Here is a 21755-nt window from a genome sequence, read left to right as displayed (position 1 = left end):
ATTTAAGAGCAGGGAAATGCTAAAGAATGGTAAAGAATGTGGTCTCACACATAGATTGCTCTGACCTTATGAGCAGGGAGCTCTGAAGCAAAAATTGAATCAATCCAACCTTGAGGCAAAAGAATGAGCCTTTTGTACCCCTGTGTCCATTAGTCCATTGGATGAGGTCTGGTTTCAAGGGGAGGGGCTTAGCTCCTCCCTGACAAAGGCACAGGAAACACTGGAAGTTGTAAGCCACACCAACCCCCACAGTGGTCAGAAGGATGGCTATGATGGTGCTAAAGAGGATCTGGAGAACAGCACCAGGAGCATCCACTAGACATGTTCTATTTACAAAACATAACACTATTTGACTTGTAACATCTTAGATTAAATATGTCTATTCTTGAACTAAATTGAATCAAGTATATAATCTCTTTGATATGCCTTATTGTGCTCTACATCATGTTTATGCATTTCGTCCACTGGTGATGGGCTTTGGGTTACTCCAATTTAGAGGTTTTAATAAATAATGCTGCATATGCAAGGAGGGACCCCAAAAACCCAGAATTTATTTATAAATTGGGTATTTATTCTTACATGTTTAAACTTCAGCCAGTTTCAAATTACTCTCCATTCGATGCAACACACCTACCGAGACTTTTTTTCCACTGCTCAAAAGAGTTTTTGAACTTGTCAGTTTTGATGCCTTTTAGTGCTTCTGCCATTTTCTGTTGCACCTCTTCCATATCAGCAAAATGTTTCCCTTTGAACAATTTTTCATCCAGGGAAACAAAAATAAAGTTGCTGGGAGTGAGGGCAGGCGAATACGGAGTGTGGGGCACAGGGGTCATGCCATTTTCTGTCAATACCACTGAACCCTCAGCATGGTGTGGGCAGGTGCACTTGCAAATCACCCATCATGAAATGGGCAGACATGCTGAAAGAGTCTTCAAAAAAAATTTGAAGCTGAATGCAGCTTTTCACAACAATGCCATCTGGTACACTGATACAGATGGGCGCCTAGACTGGGAAGCCTGTACAAAGGGCCTGCCCTCCAGAAGATAACTCCCCTATGTAAGCATTTCTGTTGACTATATTCCTAAGAGTGCAATTTCTGAGCCATAGAGATTATCAGTCGCCTCTTCAGATCCTTCCTTGGTCTCTTCTGTCTTATCTCCTAACCACAGCAGCAGCAACTGATTCTGTGAAGATTCTAAAGTAACCTCTAAATTGACAGTTGTTGCCCTGGCTGATGTGGCTCAGTGGTTGGAGCATTGTCCTGTACACTGAAATGTCACTGGTTCAATTACTGTCAGGACATGTAACCCGGTTGTTGTCAGGTCCCTGGTCAGGGCATATATGGGAGGCAACCGATGGATGTTACTCACATCGATGTTTCTCTCTCTCTCTCTGTCTCTCCTCCTTCTCTCTCTTAAAAAAAAAAAAAATCAATGAATGTCCTCATGTCCTTGGGTGAACATAAAAAATACATACATACATCTATACATAAAATAAACTGATTGTTGTTCTCCTTGGGCCTGTGCAGTGGGCTTCTTGCTTTCTGCTGTAAGGCGTTTCTGCCTTTTCTGTTGATGTTGCATCCAGCTTTGCCGTGGGACTCTCAGAGTTTGTGCACATGCAACCTAGAAGTGAGAAGAATGATACTTCATAAAACAAATATTTTGTCAATGTGAAAGAAAAGAATGAATAAATGCACCCTCCTTTCTTTCTTCAGAAGGATGTCCCTAAAACATATTCCAGGTAGGTCTTCAGTCCAACACTGAGCAACATATTTCTCGTATCTGTCCAGTTGACAATTCTTCTTTGTTTTGTCTCTCCCACTTTCCCTGCTTTGCTTTCACTGGCCGTGAATCCAGCCCTCTGAATCATGCCCCTCAAAAGGTACTTATGCTTAAAATTTTGTTTCTGGCTTTGCTTTCCAGGAATGCCAAATTAAGGTAATTTGTTTTGCAAGTGTGACAGTGAAAACCCTTGGTCTGTAGTGTCTCACCTGCAGTTGGTTGTGAAGAGAGAAGGGTGAACGGTGAGGTGCTGAGTAATCAAGTGGTTGTGACACTTCAATAGTATGAGAGGAATGGTAATTATAAGTGTAAAGTTGACTGGTTAACTGCTCTGGGAATTTGATAGAAGAAAGTAATAGACTTCATACAACCAAATATCAACTGAAGACACTGTGAAAACAAACAGACATTAATGGCAACACTTAAGGAAATCCTATATCTATTATAGATTATGCTAAAAATCAGTCCCGATCTAATTTCAAAGTTGGACGATTTATAGCTTGAATAATGAGGTGTATAAACCTGAACATCTTGAACACTTGAACTCCCCTCAAAGCTCCATGTGGGCAAAAACAGTGCCTCCCTCTTGCCAGAGGAATACAATCTCTCTCGCATAGAGAATCAACAAAGACCTTCTCTAGTCAATTCCCCACAAGATATTAACTTCTCTCAAATTGTTTCCCTCACTCATTATTATTTTCAGGTAAATAGCTAAGGTCAGATCTCAGCACAATTCAACTCCTAGCTATAACAACAAATCACTTACAAACCAAAGGTAATAGATGATCTGGCCCTTAACTGGGGGGCATGTGTAGCAGTGTGCCTTCAAGGCATTTGACTGGGGTGAGGAAATACAAGGCTAGACAGGGAATAATTTATTAACATGTTGCATTCATTCATGACTTGAGAGTCTATGTTCTGGAAAGGAAAGCAAGAGTTTATCTGATACTCTGCTGACATGGATTCTGAAGTCTTTGGTACAATGACGTCTTATAGTATATTAGGTAAAGATGCCCAAACTCCTGTGGCATGGTATTATGGGAGGAGTCAGAGAGCATATGGAAATGGAAATCTTAGAATGATTTTATTTCATGAAATTAGAGAATCCATCGCTGGACCCTGTTCCCTGGGGAGGCCCAGAGGACACTCTCTTCACTGAGCCTATAAGGAAGACTCCAGTGTGGAGACACACTACTGCTGAAGTTTTGCTGAAGTTTTGTTTCCTTCTTCATTCCTAATATTGAATCTTTGTGCCTTTTTTTTTTATCAATTTCACAGTGTAATAGGATATATGACAATTTTATTGGTCTTCGCAGAGAACTTTTGGTTTTGTTAATCATATCTATTGTATTTTGATTTTTACATTTAATTATTCTCTGTCTATATCTTTATTATCTTCTTCACTTTTATATTCTTTGCATTTATTCTTTTTTTATAACTTATTTTTTATAACTTAAGTTTGATACTTACCTTATCACCTTGTAGCATTTTTTCCTAATATAAGCATTTATACTTATAAATACCCCTTTCTTCCTAGCTTTTGCTTCATCTCACAAGTTTTGACATGTAATATTTTTATTGTGTTCATTAAAAATTTTTTTCTTGACTAAGTTACTTAGGAATATTTTTAAATTTCAAACTTCATGGGGATTTTTTAATATATATTTCTTACAATCTCATTTTTATGAGGGTTAAATGAAATAAAGAAAAATACATAGGAAATTGTAATGGGTTATATAATTCTAAAGTATTGCTACTATTCATTAATTTACCTAACATTTACTTGACACTGGCAATGTGCCAAGAACCATGCTTATTAGTGGAGGTCGAACTTAAAGGTGCTCATATTCTAGAGACGGTTGCAGAGAAAAAGCCACCAGCATTCTGTATGATAAATGCTGGAATTGCGGGAAGCCAGGTGCCATGGGAGCCCACAGGAGGAGCACTTGACCCAAACCCAGTATTTAGCCCAAATCTCTGAGAGAAGTGATGTTTAGAATGAGTGTTAAAGGGGAAAAACATTGCTGTGTGGAGCGGGGCAGGGTATGTAGAGAGTAGAAAGGTCTTTAAGGAAGAAGGAAGTATTTATACAAAAGTAGGAGTGTATCTGGAACTTCTCAGGCAGATACAAGTCATTCAGTTCAGGTGGGCAAGAGAAATACAACAGATTGACATTTGGGGTTAATTAACTTGGCAGTGATGTGAGTAAGGGATTCAGGGCTGGCACGGGAGGAGTGATATATCAAAGTAAAGGCAGAGAGACCAAAAGAATTGCATTGTCATAATTTACTCAAACATGTGTGGGTTCCTAAGGTATTCAGAAGCCACATATACTGGGCAAGGTGATCATGAGATGGCCAAGAAGTGTCTAATGAGTTACAGACTTACTGATGTGAAGCTTAAGAAAGAGTACTAGGTTAGAAATTTAGAGTAAGAAGTCACCAGAAACTATAAGAAATAACTAGGAATGGGCACTATTATACATAAATAATAAATATATGGCCCAGAAAGGACAGTGGAACAGAGTTGTCCATTTATTTATTCACTGATTTATTTAATCACTTATTCAGGGAATATTTATTAAATATCAGCTATGGAAGGGGCATTGGATTAGTGGTTGGAAGTAAAACCAAGACTTCCTCTCTTCACAATAATTCACTGAAATCACTTCTAAAACAAAAAGGCTTTACTCAAAATTTCTTGGGTTTTCTTCCAATAGAAAATAAGTTATGGGCCATCGGAGTAAATGCCATGCAAGACGGTTATACAAGAGACATTCACATCCATGAGGAAACCATAAGAAGAACTGATGCAGCTGTTTCTGATGAGGAAAATAAAACACTTCTTTGTAGAGGACAATACTGGAGGTAAGAAACAATAGGAATGACTCTGTATTGAGCCTAATTAAGAAAATTTTCTTTAAGAATATTCCTTACCCTTACCCTCTAACTTTAGACTTTTTGATGAAGAGGGAGACAACTTATAGCTATTCAGCTTCCCTGATATAATAAAGGGCTCTCAGAATGGCTGATTACTGGGTTATATACCCAGACACCCAAAGACATCAGGAGAGACGAAATGAGGTCCAGACACTGGCCACCATATGAAGCCCATGTGTGTCAGGCAGAAAAGACAAGGTTTACGAGGCAAGCATGATAGAGGACCAAAAGTTTATTTTTAGTCAAATGATTTAATTGGTGTACATAGCCTTCATGCATTTCTAGCAGAAAGGCACTTGGGCTCTGTGTGTCTAGGCTTAGAAAATTGATCTCAAACATGTACATGGAACATCTGTAAAATAGTGCTATGTCCTTGTTTCTGGAGAAAATATTGTTTTATGTGCTGAGCTTAAAGTCCAAGAAAGTCACATATTTTTGTAGTCATAAAAATGTTTAACACTTCCTTACACTACTTGAGAATTATCCAGGATTCTACTCTGGAACATTAACATGACATCATACTGTTACAGGGCATGGGGCCTTTGCACACTGTTGAGCTGTATTTCTTTCATTTGATACAGATTTGATGAAAACAGCCAGTCCATGGAGCAAGGCTTCCCCAGACTAACAGCTGATGTCTTTCTAGGAGTTGAGCTGAAGGCGGATGCTTTATTACAGGCATTTGCTAAGAAGGCACTCATTTCATTGGTGATGGGAACACTTTGGAGCATTTTATATCAATGTGATTTGGAGAATCAAAAAATTTTTCAAATCAATCAGTCTTATGGCCCTTTTACTCCAAATCCTTGAAAATTTTACCCTTCTTATTTATGTAAGTTAGGTTTAAAATCTTTTTTCTTGACTAATTTCCAAGTCCCTGTTTCATACCTGCACATAAAATCAAAGGATACATCTTAGCAGCACAGTCATTATTGTTTAAGTCGCTATGTCAGCATAAAAATACAACCAAGTGTGAGCCAGGTTTACTAATGGCTGGGCATTATTCTCCACTATTTCATTCTCTTCTCTTTTTTTATAATTAAAAAAAATAAATTTCTTTATTTCTTCACTTTAGAGAGGGGGAGAGAAACATCAATTTGTTTTCCACCTACTCATGTACTCACTGGTTACCTCCTGTATGTGCCCTAATTGGGGATCAAACCCACAACCTCGCCACATTGGGATGATGCTCTAACCAAATGAGCTGCCTGGCCAGGGCTCATTCTCTTCTATCCCATCCCAAGGTGCCTTGTCCAGTGTCCTGTTACAGTCTGCAATTGTCTGCGTTAAATAACTCATTTGTAAATAAATAGTAGCCCAGATACATGCTCAAAATAGACAAGACTTGATTCCTGGCAATGGGAAGATAAGAAAGTAAAACTTCTTCTTCCGAAGGAATGCTGGAGGGAGCTTCTGGCTTAACAATCATAATGCTCATACTGTGTGCTCAGCAGGAAGGGAACCCCTGTGCATTTTATTGTTGGCCTAATTCTCTTGGGTTCAATCTCCTCCCAAGCTGTGATTTATGGAAGAGGGGAGTGGGAAGAAGGAGGAGAATAAATTAAGGTTTAAAAATATCATGGAATTTCATCAATTTGGAGGTAGTATAATTTAATTTTTAGAGCACTGGCTTTGGAGTCAGACAGATGAGATCAAATGCTTCCTCTATCTTCCATTAGGGCTATTACTTTAGGAAAATTGCAGTATCTCCTTAATTTTCATGGCTTTCCTCACTGGTGACATCTTATATATATATTTTTTTGGAAGTAAAGATGAAATAAAGCATGCAAAGCACTTAGTACAGTGCCTAGCACAATGTAACCACTTACATGCCATTTATTATTAGCTCACTCTGAGTTATGCCTGTTGCAAAACTGATTTATTTAAAGAATTCCTTATAATCTTCCTCATTTATATTTACAGGGTTTTTCTATTTCTTCAGCTGATTATCAAAGTTTGAGTTCAACCCCAGTGTCAGGATGGCGGCATGCATACTGAAGAGTAACAGCTGGTTATGTTATGTGAGATGTAGAGAAGAAAGGTCCATTTTTAATGAATCTAATAATTGTTCACATAATTTATTACAAGTCCGAGTGATTAATTTTCCCTGCATGTGCAGTGGCCAAAGAAGATGAGCCTTGGGGTCGTCTTCATGTGTCATGGAGCATTTATCTGGGCCACTTCACCTGCTGCTGGATTATATTAAGAAGTGGGAAATGCCCATGTGCAACAGGCAGAGATTATATCTCTATCGGGGTTTTATTTAATGTTTAATAAAGATTTTTATATTTAAACTGTTTCTTAATTTCCAGAATAATTTATTTGCAATACAATGACCGCACTGTGGACTGAGCATTTAACAGACATTCTACTAAGTGTAGCAGGAACACACACTCCATGGATGGGCATACAGCTGTCACACACCCTCTCCCTTTCTCCTACCAACAGGATCTTCATTTTTACCTCCCAGACATTGTAAGTGCTCCTTACACATCTGAGGAAGAAACACCTTAGTCAATACTTGTCCTGTAGAACTGATTCTGGACAAAATTGGTAATAGAATTCTAGAATATTGTAGCTTAGAAACCTAGGAAACCGTGTAGTCCTTGTCATCATTTACAGGTGAGGAAACAAAATGAGCTTGGTATTCAGCTGCCTTTACTTTTTTTAACTTAAATGTTTCTTCAGCGGTGTTCCCTGGCTGCTCTGGAGGTGGATTTCTCCTATCCACCTCACTGTCTTCTTAAACTATTCTTGAGTTACCACTTTGTGCTTGGCAGTTCCTGGGTGATAAGAATCTGTGTGCAGATGTCAATTGTATGACAGTTTAATTACCACTAAGTTATATGCTTTACACCATACCAGGTGCAATATAAAAATTTATTCATTCTTTTATTGATTCACTTAAATGACGGGCACTATTTTAGGTGCAAAGTATAGGACAGTGAGGAAAACACATTTAATGCAACCTCATTAAGTTTTGTCTAGTGGAAGTAGGAAATCAAACAAAGCGAACACAAATATATAATTATTAATTTTAAAGATGTTATTAAAGAAATGACAGAGTGGCAAGGGAGAATGAGGTTGTGAGGGGAGGAAACCATCCACTAGCTGGCCTAGTATCAGAACAAAAATCTCTAAAAAACTAAAACAATACTAGTTACCCAATCTGAAGTCAAAGACTATTGACAGACTTGAACTTGCACATTAGGACAAACCAGCACTAATGGTGAATAGGGGAGGATTCCCAGAAAGAAGTGCAGTGGATGCTTTAATGATTGATTCCTTTGGTCAGCTTTGGTTCAGGCATTTGGAAGAAATTTGACTGCATCTGCAGGAAGGGATCAAGTGATTCTAGCTTTGGGGAGATTGAGGGGTGCTGAGGTTGTGAACAGTCTGGGACACGTCAACAAATAGCCACAAGATGTGGTAATGAGACAGAAGAGAAAGTACAACCTGAGGGATCTTGGAAGCAGATTTTCCCCTCCAGATAATGCCTTGAGATCCTATGCAGAGGCCCCAGCTAAGCCATGGCCAGATGCTCATCTCACAGAAACTAAAATAATAAATGTGTGTTGTTTTAGTCCACTAAGTTTGTGGTCATTTTAAGTCTATAATGCATGTCTTATACAGTGAATTATGTGGAGTCAGAGACATAAAACATTTAACCAGATAATTCAAGTGTAAATCCATTCTGCTGAAGAAGGTCTGACGGTTGAAATGCCTCAGTCATTTTTGGAGCTCATAACCTGGCAATGATATCCTTGACATGGAGAGGCATGTGACTCTGACTAAGGGAGGTCTCAGGCAAATTTTCGAAGTAGGGAAAATTGGCCATTGATGCACTCTCTCATTTCTGCTGTAATCTAACAATCAAAGCAGACACAGAATCCACCCAGATTCAATAGGACAGGACATAGATCTAACCTCCCAAAGGCCAGTGGGGTAGGCAGTGAGTGAGGGAAATGTCAAAAATGTGAGGCCATCTTTTTTAATCTGCTATGTACAAACTTGATCACTGCAAAGTCAGTAAGAAATACAGCCCTCTGGGAGGAGTCTTCCCTGGAACATGGACATAGCAGTGAGAGATAAATTGATACCCAGAAGCTGCTTTGTAAATGACTGTATCAGTAATGCTTTCACAAAACATTAATGGGGTGGCATTGCATTGTCATTAGCTAAACCAAAAGTTTGGTTATGTAAGATATATGACATTAGGGCACAATTTATCTCTCTTAGAAACTTGACATTTTAGCAATTATTCTGAGAATCTCATTTAACTCATGGTCATGAAGATGATGCAGGAGGATCAGAAGATGGCGGAGGAGTGAATGGGAGTCACGCAGACCTCCTCCCAAGACCAAACTGGAATTGCAACTAAATAGTAGAGAAATCACCTGGAAAACAATGGAACAATAGAGGGAGAGGAGCCTTGGAGCCACAGACAGACAGTGGATTCAACTCTCACACATCCCAACCGGTGAGAAGTGTAGTGGAGGCTCGAGAGGCGGGGCTGGGCGCCCACGGGCACCAGCACCAGAGGGACATTGGAACGGCCAGTTAGCTCCCCCAGAGAAGAACAGGGTCTGAATCATAAACAGGGACCCCTAGACTACAGCAGCTGAAACCAGGAAAACACACAGACAAAACCCAACCCCGAAAAGCTTAGGGGCGCTCTCTGCCAGAGACAGGCGGCTGGGGACGCAAAGAGACATATAAAGGACCAATGCAAAAATTTGCAGTGGCAGCCACCCTCCTTGATCTCTGGGTAGAGGTGGCAGCAAAGGGGGCTGGTGCCTGGGAAAAGATTGGTGAGAAAGACTTTGTGAAGAGAACCTAGACGGTGGCCGGTGGAGCCCCGGTGATAACGCACCTCCCATTCTGCAGCTACTATCTCGCTCAGGCATAAGGGAATCAATTAACCTACCTTTTGTGTGCTCCGCACACAGCTTGTGCGCATGTGAGCTGGGGGGCTGAGTGCAGACAAGCTGGAAGACATTAGAGGATCCCTGGCCAAAGGGGTCATACAGCTGCGTGGAGAGCCTTGAGGAGAGACTGGAGACAGAGGCATTGGGGAAAGAATGGGAGGAGGAACCGGGAGTCCCAACTCCCTCCCCATTCCGTAGTCTCCATTTTGCGCAGGCAGGACACACCCCCAAAGAGGCAGAAACAGGAGCCAGATGGCCTGCGAATACAACGCGGTCCGCAGAAATAGTGGATCCCTGGCCAAAGGGGTCATAGAACTGCCCAGACACCCCTGAGGAGAGACTGGAAATGGAGGCTTTGGGGAAAGAAGGGGAGGAGGAACCGGGGAATCCCAACTCCTTCTCCTTTCCTAGTCTCCACTGTGGGTGGGCAGGCCACGCCCCCAAAGAGCCAAAAGCTGAAAAGCACACAATAGACAGCCCAAAACCACCCAGTGCAGGTGAACACACACACAGAGTGGCCGGGGAGGGTTGGCCAGTGCATGTGTGGACCCATGACTATGCAGGCTGGGCTCCTGCAGGTTGGCGCCCATGGGGCCTGCGAGGGAGTGCGCAGATTCGGAAGGCAGGTGTAAACCAGTGCCTGCACGGCCAGCGAGTGCAGAGCGGTCCGCAGAAATAGTGGATCCCAGGCTAAAGCGGTCACAGAGCTGCCCAGAGACCCTGGAGGAGAGACTGGAGACAGGATTAACCGAAGAGTCCTGGGGCTGACTTCTTCCCATTTCCGCAGTCTCCATTTTGTGCGGGCAGGTGATGCCACCAAAGAGCCAAAAGCCGGGAAAGCGAACAATAGAACACACTAAACTGATCAGTCCCGGGCGCCCACCAGGTGTGGGCGCCAGACGAGTGGGTGAGGTCGGGCGAATAAGCTCCCAGGCTGGCGGGGGATCCTGCCGGGCAGGGGAATGTGCTCAAGGAGCCAGCATGAGAGTGCAGAGCGATCCACAGAAATAGTGGATCCCTGGCTGAAGGGGTCACAGAGCTGCCCAAAGCAGGGGTCAGACACAGACAATAGACTCCTGGAAGGCTCAAACAAATGACCCAAGATCATATAGGGTCAACAACTGACATCATCAGAGGCAGGCCCAAGAAGAAAAGTAAAGAAAAAATACATACATACATACATACATAAATTTAAAAATAAATAAATAAATAAAAAGACCCGCCTACTACCACAGAAGTTTAATCCACAAAGTCAGGAAATCTAGATGGATCAATTGAAGCAGAAGCAAAAATAAATAAATTAATTACTTACTAGATTCTCACAAAAATGGGAAGAAAAAGAAGTTCCCCCCAAATGAGTGGAAAAGGGGACTCCCCACAGAGAGAGCTAAATGAAATAGAAGCAATGAAACTATCAGATATTGAATTCAAAACAATGGCTCTAAGGAAGCTCCATGAGCTCAGCCAGCTCAAAGAGAACTAGGAGAAACTGCAGAGAAACTATCAGGATCTTACAGCAAACTATATCAACCTGGAAAAGGACATAGAAACTATCAAGGAGACACAAGAGGATATGAAGAATACCATTTCTGAATTGAAGAACACAGTAGAAGGAATCCAAAGCAGGCTGGATGAAGCCAAGGATAGAATCAGTGAGATGGAAGATAAGGTAGAAAAAAGCTCCCAGAAAGAACAAGAAATGAAAAAAAGACTCAAAAAGAATGAAGAGGCATTTAGGGAAATGCAGGACAACCTGAAATGCAATAATATCCACATAATAGGGATACCAGAAGGAGAAGAAGAGGAGCAAGGGATAGAGAACCTCTTTGAAAAAGTAATGATGGAAAATTTCCCCAATTTGAGGAGAGAAAAGGTCTCATGGATCCAGGAGGCACAGAGGACCCCACTCAAGAGGGACCCAAGGAGGTCCACTCCAAGACACATCAACATTAAAATGGCAACTATCAAAGACAAAGAGAGAATCCTCAAGGCAGCAAGGGAGAAGGAGAAAGTACCATACAAGGGGGCCCCGATATGGCTAGGAGCTGACTTCTCAACAGAAACACTACAAGCCAGAAGGGAATGGCAACAAATATTCCAAGTAATGAAAAGCAAGGGCCTAAACCCAAGGCTGTTCTACCTAGCAAGGCTCTCAATTAAAATAGAAGGGGAAATAAGGAGTTTCCCAGACAAAAGAAGGCTAAAAGAATACACCTCTACCAAACCAGCACTCCAAGATATGCTAAAGGGACTGGTTTAAGAAGATGAAGGAAAAGAGTGAGAAAGAGAAAAACACAGGTACAAAGAGAAAAAATGAATAGGTTTCTGTCAGTAATAACTCTCAATGTAAATGGACTAAATGCCCCAATCAAAAGACACAGGGTAGCTGAATGGATAAGAACACATGACCCACACATATGCTGCCTACAAGAGACCCACCTCAGAGCAAAAGACCTACACAGATTGAAAGTAAAGGGATGGGAAAAAATATTCCAAGCAAATGGGCAAGAGAAGAAAGCAGGGGTTGCAATAGTTATATCAGACAAAATAGATTTCAAAACAAAGGCCATAAAAAGAGACCCAGAGGGGCACTTTATAATACTTAAAGGGAGACTCTATCAAGAAGACATAAACATTGTAAACTTATATGCTCCCAATATAGGAGCTCCCAAATATATAAGGAAAATCTTGGACGACTTCAAAAAAGATATAGACAGCAACACACTGATAGTAGGAGATTTCAACACCCCACTGTCAAAAATGGACAGATCTTCCAAATAAAACATCAATAAGGATATTGCGGAGCCGAATGACAAACTGAATCAAATAGACTTAATTGACATATATAGAACCATACATCCCAAAGAAGCAAAATACACATTCTTTTCAAATGCTCATGGCAGGTTTTCAAAGATAGACCACATGATAGGACACAAAGCAAGCCTCAGCAAATTCAGGAAAATTGAAATAATACCAAATATTTTCTCGGATCACAAGGGCTTGAAGCTGGAAATCAACCTCAAAGAGAAACTTCAAAAACTTGCAAACTCATGGAGACTGAACGGTAGACTATTAAACAATGATTGGGTCAATAATGAGATAAGAGAAGAAATAAAAAAATTTGGGGAAACAAATGAAAATGAACAGATAACAGTCCAAAACCTATGGGACACAGTGAAGGCGGTCCAGAGAGGGAAGTTCATAGCAGTACAGGCTTCCCTAAAAAAGATAGAAACATTTCAAATAAAAGACCTAACACTACAACTTCATGAACTGGAGAAACAACAACAAATAAATCCCAGAGCAAGTAGAAGGAAGGAAATAGTCAAGATTAGAGCAGAACTGAATAACATAGAGGCAAAAAGAACAATTTAAAGGATCAACCAATCCAGAAGCTGGTTCTTTGAAAAGATAAATAAAATTGACAAGCCTTTAAGCAGCCTCATCAAGACAAAAAGGGAGAGGACCCAAATTAATAATATCAGAAATGAAAGAGGAGAAATAACACCTGATACCACAGAAATACAAAGGATTGTCAGAAACTACTATGAACAATTATATGCCAAGAAATTTGAAAATCTTTATGAAATGGACCAATTTTTAGAAAAGTATAATCTTCCAACGCTGAAGGAGGAAGAAACAGAAAGCTTGAACAGACCGATAACAGCTGGGGAAATTGAAGCAGTCATCAAGAAACTCCCAGCACACAAAAGCCCAGGGCCGGATGGTTTCACAGGAGAATTTTACGAAACATTTAAGGAAGAGATAATCCCTGTCCTTCTCAGACTATTCCAAAAAACCCAAGGAGAGAGAAGACTGCCAGACTCTTTCTATGAGGCCAGCATCACCCTAATCACAAAACCAGATAAAGACCCTACAAAGAAAGAAAACTACAGGCCAATTTCGCTGATGAACATAGATGCTAAAATCCTCAACAAAATATTGGCAAACTGCATCCAGCAATACGTTAAAATGATTATCCACCATGATCAAGTGGGATTCATCCCAGGGATGGAGGGATGGTTCAATATACGCAAATCAGTAAACGTAATACATCACATAAATAAAAGAAAAGACAAAAACCACATGATCATCTCGATAGATGCAGAAAAAGCATTCAATAAGGTACAGCACCCATTTATGATCAAAACACTCAGGAGAATGGGAATAAATGGGGCATTCCTCAACGTAATAAAGGCCATATATGAAAAACCTACAGCCAATATCACACTCAAAGGGCAAAAACTAAAAACTTTCCCACTAAGATCAGGAACACGACAAGGATGTCCGCTCTCACCGCTTCTTTTCAACATCATATTGGAAATCCTAGCCACAGCGGTCAGACAAGAAAAAGAAATAAAAGGCATCCAAATAGGAAAAGAGGAAGTAAAGCTATCATTGTTTGCAGATGACATGATAGTGTACATAGAAAACCCTGCAGACTCCACCAAAAAACTACTCAACTTAATAAGTGAATTTGGCAAAACAGCAGGATACAAAGTCAATATTCAGAAATCAAAGGCATTTTTGTACACCAGCAATGCAATAGAAGAAGAAGAAATCAGAAAAAAAATACCATTCAATATAGCAACAAGAAAAATCAAGTACTTAGGACTAAATTTAACCAAGGAGGTAAATGATCTGTATGCAGAAAACTATACAACATTGAAGAAAGAAATTAAGGAAGACATAAATAAATGGAAGCATATACCATGCTCATGGATTGGAAGAATTAATATCATCAAAATGTCCATACTACCCAAAGCAATTTATAGATTCAATGCAATCCCTATTAAGATACCAATGACGTATTTCACCAAAATAGAATAGACATTTCAAAAATTTATATGGAACCATAAACGACCCCGAATAGCCACAGCAATTTTGAGAAAGACAAACAAAGTAGGAGGGATCACAATACCAGACATCAAACTATACTACAAAGCCACTATACTGAAAACAATCTGGTACTGGCACAAGAACAGACCCATAGACCAGTGGAACAGAATAGAAAGCCCAGAAATAAGCCCAGGTGTATATGGGCAACTAATATTTGACAAAGGGGGCAGAAGTGTAAAATGGAGCAATAACAGCCTCTTCAACAAATGGTGTTGGGAGAGCTGGACGGCTACATGCAAAAAATTGAAATTTGATCATCAGCTGATGCCACACACAAAAATAAATTCAAGATGGATAAAAGACTTAAATATAAGTCGCAACACCATAAAAGTCCTAGAGGAGAACATTGGCAGGAAACTCTCCTATATCCCACACAACAATTTTTTCACTGATATGTCTCCTAAAGAAAAGGACATAACAGAAAGAATAAACAAGTGGGACCTCATCAAAATAAGAAGCTTCTGCATGGCGAAAGAAAACATCAGCAAAATGAAAAGGGAGCCAACCCTATGCAAAAATATATTTGTTAATGATACATCAGATAGAGGTTTGATCTCCAAGATATATAAAGAACTCACTCGACTCCACTCCAAGAAGACAAATGATCCAATCAAAAAATGGGCAAAGGACCTGGGCAGATGCTTTTCCAAGGAAGAGATACAGAGGGCCCAGAGACATTTGAAAGGATGCTCAGCATCACTAGCCATCAGAGAAATTCAGATCAAAACCACCATGAGGTACCACCTCACACTGGTCAGAATGGCCATCATAAGCAGATCAACAAACAACAGGTGCTGGCGAGGCTGTGGAGAAAAGGGAACCCTAGTCCACTGTTGGTGGGAATGCAGACTGGTGCAGCCACTGTGGAAAGCAGTGTGGAATTTCCTCAGAAAGCTGAAAATGGAACTGCCTTTTGATCCAGGGATTCCCTTGCTGGGACTATACCCTAAGAATCCCAAAACACTAATTCAAAAGAACCTATGCACCCCAATGTTCATAGCAGCACAATTTACAATAGCCAAGTGTTGGAAGCAACCTAAATGTCCATCAGTAGATGCTTGGACCAAAAAACTTAGGTACATTTACACAATGGAATACTACGCAGCAGAAAGAAAAAAAGAACTACTAAACTTCATGACAGCATGGATGGAACTAGAGTGCATTATGCTAAGCAAAATAAGCCAGGGGGCGAAAGACAAATACCATATGATCTCACCTATAAGCAGAACCTAACCAACAATACAAAGATGCAAGGAAAATAAGACCAGCAACACTGAAAGGAAAAGAAACCAACAGAGACAAGAGGGAAGGAGTGGGGAGCGGGGGAAAAGGATGGGAAGGGGAAAGTCAAGGAACATATAGCAAGGACTCATGGACAAAACCAAAGTGGAAGGGTTGAGGGAGGGAGCGGGGAGAGGGCAAGGGAAAGTGGTGGGGGGAAGGCAGAGACAAATGTATTTTAAAAAATAAATTAATTAAAAAAAAGAAAACCCTAAAACAAACAAACAAAAAAGAAGATGATACAGGAACATCTGATCCCCTGATAGTGGTTATCTCTTGGGCAGACTACCAAATTCATAAAGAAGAAATTGTTTACAATTTAGCTGAAAATATTTCTTTTGTCTTCGTTTTCTCTCATTACACAGAAATAATTTCTTCAAGAGTCAAATTTCTTTTAAGAAGTTGAAATCCACCTCAAATGATCTCACCCTGTCCTCTAAATCAGTTCCCAATTGTTTTCTTTCTAACAAAGAAATAACTTAACATTTCTGGATCTTAGTATTTCCATCTCTCATGTAAGAGGGTTTAATTAGATGACTTTTTAAAAGACCCCTCGCAGTTCTAAGAAGAACTAGCACTCATTAACCAAGGTATTTCAATGTGACAAGCACTTGAAGTACATATACATTATACACATTATTCCATTTAATTCTCCTGGAAATTCTTTTTGGAAAATGTTGTTGACACCCCTATACTCCCATCGAGGGATCCAATTTCCTTAGGGATATTAACCAACTAAATTCTACATGCCTAACAGAGAAGAGTCAGGATTCAATTTTTTTTTTAAAAAAATCTGGCTCTCACCAAAATCTTAATCTTTTCACTTCAAAGTGCTGCCTTCCATTGAATATCTGATGAGCCCATGATTATGAAATTATTTGGCATTTGTGGTGAAGCTACTTAGTGTGTCAGTTGCTTGGAGTTGTATCATACAGTACTTGTTATAGAACTTATTAGTACTCTTGTTTTTATATTCTCTCTTCTAACGCCAGAAAGATTCTCTATGAGCAACACTGCATCTCTCTATGCCTGATCATAGAGAAAAATCTATCAGCGAAATAATTACAGTTTTTATTAATGCAGCTCACAAAGGATTCATCAATAGAATTGTACTTTTAATAACCTAGTGGGTGAAGGAGCAGCTGCTGACGAGCCGACTAGCTGCGAGGCGCCCCGTGTGGAGCAGTGGCGGCGGCAGTGAGAGTCAGCACAGCAGCCTTGAGGGCCAGGTCCACTCACCGATGTGTGACTGCCCCATGTTGTGTCAATACCAGTCTACCGTTCTGGCTTGTCTACCTGGGCCAGGTGACCTGTCCTTTCAGCTTCTTTCTCACATGCAGATGAACGCTGGGCTTCAGAAATTGTGCAAGTTCCGCAGTGGAAACACATTCATCCTACTGTGAACTGCATCGACACATTAGCCTACAGTCCCTACCTGGCTCAGGCTGCCCCCAAGGCAGGCCTGCCTGCCATTGTCAAAGTGCCAGTCAAAAACATATTCAAGGACTTTGAGGGCACCCAAGCCTGGTTGCTCCTTGAGACCATGATAAAACCCTTAGTGGCATCCCATGTTACTGTGGTGCCTGGCACTTGAGCCCACGCCTAGCCCCAGGCCCAGGCCACCAGCAGGCCCTGCAGCATGCACAGACGCTGGCCCACACCCATCCCCAGCCACTGCAGCACCCTCAGGGTATCTTCCAACCTCAGGCACTGTCCTACTCTCAGAGCCTCCAGCAGCCTCAGGGCCTGGGCCACCCTCAGCATATGGCCCAAACCTAGGGCTTGGTCCACCCTCAGGGTTTGTCTCACCAAGGTCTCCAGCACTACCCTTCCCCAAATACCTCATTGCACAGAGGCCAGAAGATGCCAGGCTCAGATGCCCCTCGAATGTGACCATGTCCACCTCAACTATCCCCCTTTCAATGATGGCACCCTGCAGTACAGCTAGCCCCTGGACCTGAGCAGCATTGTGTACCAGTTTCTGCCAGATGAGGTCAGGCTTCAGCACTACCTCAGTGTGTGAGAGCCAGATCGACAACCCCAGCCTCATGCATCACAGTCTGCTCACCAATAAACCACCTGGGTGTCTACCCACAGTGTCTCTACAATGGCTTCATGCGGGGTCAATCCAATGAATGGAGAACACCCATGTGGCCACAGCCTCATCCCCTACAGCAGGCCGTCTCAACCTGCCTATGGGCATCTCCCCAGTCCCCACTGGGTACCCTAGTGACCTGAAGCCAGTTGCCTGGAACCAGCATTAGCTGACCCACCTACAACAGATGTACAATGAGGCTGGTGGGTTGTTGGTCCCTGACAGGCAAATGTGACAGGACGTGAGTTGGCAGGGCCTGGCTCTGTGGGCAAGGACCATGTCTAACTGCAGGAATTCTGCCTGACTCAGTCCTTCATTTGAAGCCACCCCTGGAGAAGCCAACCCCATGCCCACCAGTCAATGGCCTGGCAGCCACACTGGCCTACCGCAATGGTCACCATTTCTAACCCCTGTGGAACAACATTTTGCACACTCCCAGTAGCCAGAGCTCAGGGTCTCAGAACCTCACCATGTTTTTCTACAGCGGGCAGCCCAGGGGTGCACCCCTCAAATGTGCAGTCGCTGCTGGAGCTCACCACTGAGCAGGGAGCAGGGGCAGAGCAGTGGAAAGCCAGCACGGCTTGCTGCAAAGAGTGGGTTACCTAAGTGGGGATTTCCAGCAGGCCTGCTTCAGAGAACAGACCCTGAGCAAGGCCCACTGAGTCCCTGGCAACTGAGCCCCTGATCCCAAAGTCAAAGTCTCCATATTCAGCACCCTCAGTAGAGATACATAGCCCTGGTGCCATCCATAAGCTACACATCAAACACTCCCTCCTAGGTTTAGTCTTACTTTTGAGTAATTAGATAGTTTCAAAATTTTACTGCTCTGATGTGATCATTCTTAGGTGTCTAAGAAAGGGAGTATGATGGGATCTAACTGAAGTCAAAGGGAGATCCTCTGTGTCCTCCTCCTCTCCCCTCCATCAGCTGCCTAGAGCTGGGTTAGAGAGGAGCTCAATAGAAACTGTGACCTTCCATAAAGAAATGCAGCAGCTGCCAACTCACAGCCGAAAGGACAAAAATGAGGGAGTGAATTCCCTAATATCTCTTTCTCTGCTAGTCTGTCATCTCGTGTGGTAACTCCAACTGGCCAAAAACAACTGGAAGTCAAAGGTGAGGGAGCCCAGTTGATAGAGTCCATGCAGGTCAACCTTCCAGCACTCAGGACAAACGGTAAAGCCTATTATATTAAAGTCATTGAAAATACAAAATAGAAGTTGTTGTTTTGGAGCCTGCACACTGGGAAAACAGCTAGGCAAAAATCCAGAAATGCTCCAAAGGAGAAAGAAGAGTTAAAAGTTCTTATAGTAAAAAAGTATAAGAACTTTTACTTTAAGCCTTTTTGATAATTATCAGTCAAACATTCTTAGCTCTACTCTTGGTTCGGGACGGTTATGGTCAGATGTCCGGCAGACAGGATGATGGATGCCAGGTGGTCCAGAAGACGGGTACCAGGAGATCCGGTCAGTCCCAGCGGTCTGGATAATGGATGTCAGGTGGCCTGAATACACGGGTCCTTCAGAAGATAATTAGAAGGTTGCCTGGAGGTCCAGATGTGTATCCAGGCATTAACCCAGGACAGAGAAGTTCAAAAGAGTTTAAGTTCTCAAGCTAGTTAAATAAGAGGGAAGCCTTTCCTCAAGCCTCAATCTTCACAGTGTTTATAATTTTAGCATCTTGTTTAAATTGACTCCATTTTATATATTCCTTATCTTCACTCTTTCCTTAAAGTAGAACAACCAACTCTATATATTTCAAATTGAAGAGGACAAGCAAGGTTTCCCACTCACCTGCTTTCCATTTAGCCCTCCTCAAAATGAAAGACTCCCCCACTTTTCACACACTCTTTCACCACACATTTAATCTGCTCATCAACCAGCTCTAGTGGAGCAATAAATATTTTTCTTCTTCTTCTTGTTACTACTGTGCGCTTAAATTCTTTACTAAGTAGAGACAATATCAATTGTGAGTTAATCCAGGAGACCAGTGGGGGAAACAGTCAGAGAAACACATCATTTTAATAGTGGGTTGACAATTATGATGACAACAAGAGGAAAGAGAATGAATTCAGCTTTTGGGAATTATTTTAGGGAAAGGAAACAAAAGGTCATTTCCTGAGGGAAGTTACAAACTGCATTTAAGTGATGGTTTGTCATTTGCTGTTCTTGTCCCTTGGGAAGTCAGTTCATCTCTGAGGTGGGCCACTGAGATAATGCACAGACACTTATGGTTCTGTGGGAACCCACACAAGGCTGGGCTCTCACTGTGTGGTCATGGGGTGACCTCTGGGCCATTGCAGCGGTGGTGGATGTGTCCAGCTTATTCAAAGGGTAAGGACACAGCATCAACAGTAGAAATCTACTCTCCCTGCCAAGAGAACTTCCTCTCCTGAAGACAGGACTTGGGAAAGTGCTGGTCCCACAATCACTTGGCCAGAGAGAACAAACACACTCTAATGAGACATAGAAATCGCTGAGTCCATTTCAGGTATTAGAAGGAAGACTGAGACATCCTGCAGTGGCTAATAAGGTCTTTGAATGAAAAAGCCATTTTAATGTAGACCAGGTGATGTGGGATGGGAGTAAAGGTGAACACGTGACAGTGGACCTAGGAAGGACAGCATAGAGACTTTTTAGTGGGACTTATTGCCATTTCCTTAAGGAGGAAAACTGGAGACCACTGTGATCACCTTTTCAGTATCTTTCTAGTTTGTGTATAAACATTTGTTCAGTGAATTGCTTGGACTTACCAACTATTCCCAACACATGTTCAGCTATTTTCAAACAGTTCTGAGTCTATGCCTGATTTTAGAGTCATGAATCTCATATCCCAGGCATCCTTCATAATAAAACATTCTGGGTGAATCTCAGGCTCCATCATACAAACGTAGGTCTATGCTACCGCCTTCCACAAACATTTTAATGTGTCAACACCACACTCAAATTCATATTTCTTTCTGCAAGCTCTGAGAACAGGGGCCTCAGTATTCTTAGCTGAAGAAGATTTTGCTAAAATCTCAATGACCCCACCAGTCTCTGAAATTCTGGCTTATTGGCAGCGTCTGTGAGAGATAATAACCCAATTCTGAGGTTGGGGTCTGTCTCTGGTTGCTCAAGCCCATGTAATCCCAACAAATTATACATTGGCATGAACCTTGAATTTTTGTTATGTTTATTAGCCTCTACTTGCATATGTGTGACTACATGGTCCTTAAGTCTTTTTGAGCTTTTTTTCTCTGATGTTTTTGTGATATAATCATGATATCATAGTATTGTTATACCATTAATGGAGTTCACAAACTGGTTCTTATGATTATCAAACCCTAGCCCCACCTCAGTATATTATAATATGCTGGCAAATTCAAATACCCTTGGTTTTCATTCTAGGAGAATAAAAATTTCTGCCAGGCTATACTGTGAATTGTGATTAAAAAAGAGAAGGGTTTAGCCAAATCCCTAGCAGCATTCTGGTCCCATTGGACTTTGCACTTACTGTATAGCGTTTACTCTATCAGATACCGCTGAAACAGTTTGAGCAACCGCCTTGTTTGATCTGTGATCACCTCTTGGGAACCTCAATGAGCTAGCTGCCTGACATGCTTGCTACACTAGATCATTAAGAGGAGATTTAGTGGAAATAAAAAGTCATGTCTCAGCCATTTCTTTTATTACCAACAATGATCTTCAGCTGCTCTCCCAGAGAGGACGGGCAACAGGACGTGCAGTGCCCAGGGCCAAGTGAAAATGCAGAGTCCTTGTTTGAACACAAGTTCAGTTCCTGTCGCTTGCAAGTCAAGTCACTCCCTCTCTCACCCCGTCATGAGGTTTTT

General features: G+C 41.6%; 1 pseudogene; it reads left to right on the top strand.

Annotated features, from left to right (window-relative positions):
• The first annotated feature begins 2766 nt into the window (after positions 1-2766).
• Positions 2767-18650, top strand: LOC129086101 (protein FAM222B-like; annotated as a pseudogene).
• Positions 18651-21755: the final 3105 nt, after the last annotated feature.

The sequence above is a fragment of the Pteronotus mesoamericanus genome, unplaced genomic scaffold (assembly GCF_021234165.1).
Source record: "Pteronotus mesoamericanus isolate MK-2021 breed Mesoamerican mustached bat unplaced genomic scaffold, CSHL_Meso_final scaffold_36, whole genome shotgun sequence".
NCBI classification, from domain to species: Eukaryota; Metazoa; Chordata; class Mammalia; order Chiroptera; family Mormoopidae; genus Pteronotus; species Pteronotus mesoamericanus.
The sequence above is the reverse complement of the archived record's forward strand: the minus strand, read 5'-3'. Positions and strand labels throughout refer to the sequence as shown.